General features: G+C 43.5%; 1 long non-coding RNA gene across 1 annotated transcript in view; it reads left to right on the top strand.

Annotated features, from left to right (window-relative positions):
- The first annotated feature begins 2,386 nt into the window (after window positions 1–2,386).
- LOC143766819 (uncharacterized) overlaps window positions 2,387–7,739 on the top strand; it is a 112,873-nt gene continuing 107,520 nt past the window's right edge. Inside the window, exon 1 of the long non-coding RNA XR_013213645.1 lies at window positions 2,387–3,139. This is a non-coding gene — a long non-coding RNA (uncharacterized LOC143766819). The remainder of the gene's footprint in view (window positions 3,140–7,739) is intronic.

Genomic DNA, 7,739 nt, shown 5'->3' with positions numbered 1-7,739 from the left:
GTTCTGGCTACCGGGATTCTGTGCCTCAGAAGGAGGCAGCCTGTGCAAGGCTGGTCCCCCTCTGGTATACTCACCTTTTCTTTGCTTTCCTTGCACGCTCGCTGCAATATAGTTCTGCCTTCCTGTGTGTCTCTTCCCAGCAGCTGTAGCACTTCAGGGTACACAGCTCCTCTGCTTCCTTTCCCTCTATCTTTCAGACAGGAACTGAACTCTTTCCCTCCAGATCAGGATGTTCTTATAGGGGAGTTCACCTTAAATAGGCTTAGAGCTCCCCCTTCTGGTCTGGAGTGTGAACATGTTGCATGTTTGTGGTACCTGGATGCAATTATCCTTCTTTGCCTCCAAACGAAGCATCACTCTCCCCAAGAGAAAAGCAATACTACTGCGACAACCAGGACCCTGGGGTGCCGCACCAGAGTGCAATGGTCCTTCTGTCTGCATACCTTGATCTATACACAAAGAGCATCATGTCAGGATCTTCCAAAGGTACATCAGCGATTGAGTCAAATCTGGAGTTCTTGTGCCTCATGAAAGTGAGACTCTAGTGTTGAGCCATTTCAGAGATGACTACCTCTTCCACTTTTGTGTCAGAGATGTGATCTTCATCCTCTCCCCCATTGGCAGAGGTAGGAGAGCAGCACACAGATCTGGAGATGGTGCAATTGTCTGGAAGCAAATTAGGGCATTGCAGATGTAATTGGCAGACAGATGCGGGCCAGAATGGCAGTAATGTTGTGGGATGCCATTATCTTCAGCTGGTGACCCAGAGGTCTCAGTCAGCAACAGATGGGTTGTACACATGGCTCTCATGCAGGTTGGGGCTCCACAGGCAGCTTGCAACTTTGGTAGCTCCCCTGGTTGCCCTCACCAAGAAGGGAGCTAACCCAAATTGTGGTTGGAGGAGGTCTCCAAGGCCTTCCTCTCTATCAAGTCACACTTCGCTGGCGCTCCCATTTTACATCTCCCCGATGTTGATAGATGTTGATAAACCATTTATCATGGAGGTGGATGCCTCTTCCATCGGTGCTGGAGCAGTCCTCTTCCAGAAGGATGTTCAAGGTCGGAAGCATCCTTGCTTCTTCTTCTCCAAGACCTTCACACCGGCAGAGAGGAATTATTCCATTGGGGATAGGGAGTTGCTATCCATGAATTTGGCCTTTTTGGAGTGGAGACACCTCCTGGAGGGTGCTCGCTTTCCCTTCCAAGTTTTCACCGACCACAAAAATTTTATGTATTTGCAAACCACCCAGCGGCTAAACTCTCGCCAGGCCAGATGGTCCCTGTTCTTCTCCCAGTTCCACTTTACCCTCCATTTCCTCTCTGGGGAAAAGAACACTCGTGCCGATACTCTCTCCTGCTCCTTAGTGTCATCAGAGGAGGAGGCGCCTGGGCTTATTGTCCCGTTCGGTGAGCCTGAGAACTGTTGCTCTGGTTTCGCTAGAGTCTGTGCCCCCAGGCAAGACTTTCGTTCCTCTTATTTGTGACCGGAGGTTCTCTCTTGGGCTCACTCGTCCAGGGTGTGGCACATGTTAAGGAGCTGAAACTCCTAAACCCTTCATCCAATTTTAATGTGGATACCCTCAAATGAAAGCTGAAAGTCTGAACTTCAACTGCATCTGAATTGTTTTGTTTAAAATTCATTGTGGTAATGTCTATAACCAAAATTAGAAAAATGTTGTCTCTGTTCAAATATATATGGACCTAACTGTACGTGGAAGAAGGCAGAACAGATGGTGAAAGTTTGTGGACAGCCATTTTCAGGTCTCTCCAAAGATGCTCAATTGGGTTTAGGTCAGAGTTCTGGCTGTGCCAGTCAAGAATAGAGAAGTGGTACAGTGTCATGTACAGTGCCTTGTGAAAGTAATCGGCTCCCTGGAACTTTTCAACCTTTTCCCACATATCATGCTTCAAACATAAAGATACCAAATGTAAATTTTTGGTGAAGAATCAGCAACAAGTGGAACACAATTGTGAAGTTCAGTGAAATTTATTGGTTATTTTACATTTTTGTGGAAAATCAAAAACTGAAAAGTTGGGCGTGCAATATATTTCAGCCCCCTTAATGTAATACTTTGTTGCGCCACCTTTTGCTGTAATTACAGCTGCGAGTCGCTTGGAGTATGTCTCTATCAGTTTTTTACATCGAGAGACTGAAATTCTTGCCCATTCTTCTGTTGTAGCGGTTTGCGTTCTGACCCAATGTCAGACATGCCAGGTCACCAGTGAGGCCAAATCAGGAGGTTAGGCCCTTCATTTAAAAGTGAGCTTGGAGAAAAAGGAAATCACACACCGATTGTGAGCAAAGTCACTTTATCTGATGTAATGAAGCAAGAGGCAGTATTTTATACCATTTACAACAAATGTAATTCATGTAGCCCTCCCCCCTGTTACCCCGGGTCATACTGACCTTTATTTCCCACATACCCAGAGCATGCTGTTTGCTGACTATTGAAAGCATATAACATAGTAACATAGTTATTAAGGTTGAAGGAAGACTTTAACCTTTAGCCTAACCTAACATGCCCTAACATGTTGATCCAGAGGAAGGCAAAAAAAAACCATGTGGCAAAGAGTAAGCTCCACATTGGGGAAAAAAATTCTTCCCGACTCCACATACGGCAATCAGACTAGTTCCCTGGATCAACACCCTATCAAGGAATCTAGTATATATAACCTGTAACATTATACTTTTCAAGAAAGGCATCCAGTCCTCTCTTAAATTTAAGTAATGAATCACTCATTACAACATCATACGGCAGAGAGTTCCATAGTCTCACTGCTCTTACAGTAAAGAATCTGCATCTATTATTATGCTTAAACCTTCTTTCCTCCAGTCGTAGAGGATGCCCCCTTGTCCCTGTCACAGGTCTATGATTAAAAAGATCATCAGAAAGGTCTTTGTACTGTCCCCTCATATATTTATACATTAAAATAAGATCACCACTTAGCCTTCGTTTTTCCAAACTAAATAGCCCCAAGTGTAATAACCTATCTTGGTATTGCAGACCCCCCAGTCCTCCAATAACCTTGGTCGCTCTTCTCTGCACCCATTCTAGTTCAGCTATGTCTTTCTTATACACCGGAGACCATAACTGTACACAGTATTCTAAGTGTGGTCGAACTAGTGACTTGTATAGAGGTAAAATTATGTTCTCCTCATGAGCATCTATGCCTCTTTTAATGCATCCCATTATTTTATTTGCCTTTGTAGCAGCTGCCTGACACTGGCCACTAAATGTGAGTTTGTCATCCACCCATACTCCCAGGTCTTTTTCATTGACGGTTTTGCCCAGAGTTTTACAATTAAGCACATAGTTATACATCTTATTACTTCTACTCAAGTGCATGACCTTACATTTATCCCCATTAAAGCTCATTTGCCATTTATCAGCCCAAGCTTCTAGTTTACATAAATCATCCTGTAATATAAAATTGTCCTCCTCTGTATTAATTACCCTGCAGAGTTTAGTATCATCTGCAAATATTGAAATTCTACTCTGTATGCCCCCTACAAGATCATTAATATGTTAAAAATAAGAGGGCCCAATACTGACCCCTGTGGTACCACACTGCTAACTACGACCCAGTCCGAGTGTGCTCCATTAATAACCAACCTTTGTTTCCTATCCCTGAGATAGCTCTTAACTTAACCCACTTACACGTATTTTCCCCTATCCCCATTATTCTCATTTTATGTATCAAGCTTTTGTGTGGCACCGTATCAAAAGCTTTTGAAAAGTCCATATACACTGGGTTCCCTTGGTCCAGTCCAGAACTTACCTCTTCATAGAAATTGATCAAATTAGTCTGACAGGAACGGTCCCTAGTAAACCCATGTTGGTATTGGGTCATGAGGTTATTCCTCTTCAGATACTCCAACATAGCATCCATTAGAATGCCCTCCAGGATTTTACCCACCATACAGGTTAAGCTTACTGGCCTATAATTTCCGAGTTCAGTTTTTGTCCCCTTTTTGAATATTGGCACCACATTTGCTATATGCCAGTCCTGTGGTACAGACCCTGTTATTATGGAGTCTTTGAAGATTAACAATAATGGTCTATCAATGACTGTACTTAATTCCTGCAGTACTCGGGGGGTGGATCCCATCCGGGGCCAGAGATTTGTCAATTTTACTGATTTTTAGACACTGCCGTACATCCTGCTGGGTTAAGCAGGTGAAACTTAATGGGGAATTTTTGTTATCACTGATCATATTATCTGCCATGGAACTTTCTTGTGTAAATACTGATGAAAAAAGTCATTTAGCAGATTGGCCTTTTCCTCATTCTCATCCACCATTTCACCCAGACTATTTTTAAGGGGGCCAACACTATCATTTTATAGTTTCTTACTATTTACATAGTTAAAGAATATTTTGGGATTATTTTTACTCTCTCTGGCAATGAGTCTCTCTGTCTCAATCTTTGCTGTCTTGATTTGCTTTTTACAGAATTTATTTAATTTTCTGTATTTATTTAATGCCTCATCACTACCTACTTCCTTTAATCCTCTAAATGCTTTCTTTTTGTCACTTATTGCGCCCCTTACAGCTCTATTTAGCCATATTGGTTTCCTCCTATTTCTAGTATGTTTATTCCCATACGGTATATACTGTGCATAGGTCCTATCCAGGATGCTAATAAACGTCTCCCATTTTCTTTGTGTATTTTTATGTCTCAGGATATCGTCCCAGTTAATTGAACCAAGATCATCTCTCATCCGTTGGAAATTTGCCCTCCTGAAGTTTAGTGTCCTTGTAACCCCTCTACTACACATCTTATTAAAGGATACATGAAAACTTATTATTTTGTGATCACTATCCCCAAGTGACCCCCAACCCTTATATTTGCTATGCGGTCTGGCCTGTTGATTAATATTAGGTCTAGCAGTGCCCCCCTTCTTGTTGGGTCCTGAAACAGTTGTAAAAGGTAATTGTCTCTCATAGTTGTCAAAAAACTATTACCTTTGCTGGAACTGCAGGTTTCTGTTACCCAATCTATTTCAGGGTAGTTGAAGTCCCCATAATAATGAATTCTCCTTGAGTCGCTGCTTCGTCTATTTGCTTTATGAGGATATTCTCCATTGCTTCCATTATTTTTGGAGACTTATAACAAATCCATATCAGTAATTTATTACTTTTACCCCCTCCCCTTATCTCCAACCACAGGGACTCTCCATTTTCATTAGATTCACCTAGGATGGGTTTTAAGGATGATTTTACGTATAGACACACCCCTCCCCCTCACCTCCTCGCCTATCCATTCGGTCATTTCTGAACAGACTATAACCCTGCAAGTTAAAAGCCCAGTCATGGCTCTCATCCAGCCATGTTTCAGATATCCCCACCATGTCATAATTATTCTCCAACAACATTAATTCGAATTCGTCCATTTTGTTGGCGAGGTTTCTGGCATTAGTATACATAAATTTTATGTATCTCTGCACCTCTATTCTTTCTTAAATTATTAATTGTTCTAACCCCACACTTCATGCGACCGCCACCCCCAACTTCCTTATTTGTGCCCAGGTCTCTATCTGCACTATCTTCCCCTCCTATAAAATGAACACCCTCCCCCCAATCCCTAGTTTAATCACTCCTCCAACCTTCTAGCCATTTTCTCCCCCAGCACAGCTGCACCTTTCCCATTGAGGTGCAGCCCTTCCCTAGCATGGAACCTGTAGCCCACTGAGAAGTCTGCCCAGTTCTGCAGGAACCCAAACCCCTCCTTCCTACACTATTTCTTGAGCCACTTATTAACCTTCCTAATCTCCCATTGCCTCTCTGGCGTGGGACGAGGTACAGGCAGTATTTTGGAAAATACCACATTGGAGGTCCTTGCTTTCAGCTTGCAGCCTAATTCCCTGAAATCATTTTTAAGGACCTTCCACCTACCTCTAATTTTGTCATTTGTGCCAATGTGCACCATGACCGCTGGGTCCTCACCAGCCCCTCCCAGTAATCTGTCAACCCGATCAGCGATGTGCCGGATTCGAGCGCCAGGTAGGCAGCACACCGTTCTAAGATCCCTGTCTTTGTGACATATTGCCCTATCTGTTCCCCTAATTGAGTCCCCCACTACCAGCACCTGTCTGGCCTGCCCTGCTCTCCTATTTCCCTCCTTACTGTAGCAGTCACTCCTCCGGCTTTCAGAGGACATGCCTGGCTGCAGCAGTGCTACCCCTGTACTGGCACCCCCCTCATCTGCCAACTTAGCAAACTTATTGGGGTGTGCCAGATCAGGACTAGCCTCCCTGGCACTCTTCCCTCTACCCGGCCTTCTAAGTGTCACCCAGCTTGCTGCTTCACTCTCCTGCAACTCCATCCTACCATCCCCTGCCTCATCTATCCCATTGAGTGTCTGCTCAGTGAGCAGAAGACTCCTTTCCATATTGTCAATGGATCTCAGTGTTGCCAGCTGCACATTTAGATTCAGAATCTAGGTTTCCAAATGCACAACGTGCTCACATCTCGCACAGCAGTATGCACCCTCGACCGGCTGATCAAGGACTGCATACATGTGGCAAGATGTGCACTGGATGGCATATAAGATAAGAAGTATACAATCCTTGAAGAGGAGACTACACTACCAGAGTACAGTGTCATAAGAATACATTCTAGCAATTCTAGCAATTAAAGGCAAAAGACAATTAAAGGCAAAACATTAACCCTTCTATATCAATTTCCGCCTTTTGTAAATGGTATAACCTCTGCCACAGGGTCAGTTTATGTCCACAAAGGAGCTACTGTCTCATGGGTCTAGTACCCATAAGGAGGCTTTCTACCTGCTTCGCCCATCCACCCTCAGTGTGGACACTCACTTCCTCAGTCAGCAGTGGTTATCCGGGGGTCGATGATACACTATGGATGGCACAGCCTTAGATTCCTTCCTTAAACAAACACTCTTCAATAACTTCTGTAATGCATATATTAGCGCTTTTACAGCTACATAAAGCAATAAACAAAACAAAACAGTAACAATAAAAATTGCTTTCAAGTCTGTAAAATACCAAAAATAATCCATCCCGCTAGGCCGCTAAGCCAATTGGCTGGATTTAACACGGAGTCTCTATATTGTATTAGCCTCATTAAGAACCTTAAGGAACCTAGAAAATCTGAGTAAAAGTCTCATTGTAAATGCAGTGTTGTGTTAATACCTTCCTTGGCTCCAGGGGTAAAGCTAAGTACAGCATATTCCTTGCAGATACTGGGCTGTTTGTACAGATCCAACAGTCCAACAGTTTTTGTCCTTCCACGTCCTTTATAAGAGCATGATGTTGAATACGTTTGTTGTCCCTGTCAACATTTAAAAGTTTATCCAGTGTCTCTGTAGAGTGCAATAATCTTGCCACTGCCAGCAAGGTGATCAGGAGAACAGTCATTCTGCTAGTGAAAAGATCTTTTTGCAGTGACTGGCATGGATCTAGGTGGGCTTTTCCTCAAGTTTCACTGAGGTGAATGTGGTCAGCTGGACTTTATACCGGGTCGTCAAACCGTGGATCTAGGCTCTTTCTCACATATCTATGTATGACCACCCAATCACGTGGATTCAGCTGATGTACATCTGCACTGGCATTTGGATCTGGAATGGATGAGAATACATGTTTATGCACACATTAAGTCTTTTCTGCAAAGCCTGGACATAGGCTGTCATAGCACCTTGTTGCATTTGTAGCACCTGTGGGAAGTACAGACCAGTCTTTGGGGCACTACCAAACAGGACTTCAAAAGGAGATAA

The sequence above is a fragment of the Ranitomeya variabilis genome, chromosome 1, assembly GCF_051348905.1.
Source record: "Ranitomeya variabilis isolate aRanVar5 chromosome 1, aRanVar5.hap1, whole genome shotgun sequence".
NCBI lineage: Eukaryota > Metazoa > Chordata > Amphibia > Anura > Dendrobatidae > Ranitomeya > Ranitomeya variabilis.
The sequence above is the reverse complement of the archived record's forward strand: the minus strand, read 5'-3'. Positions and strand labels throughout refer to the sequence as shown.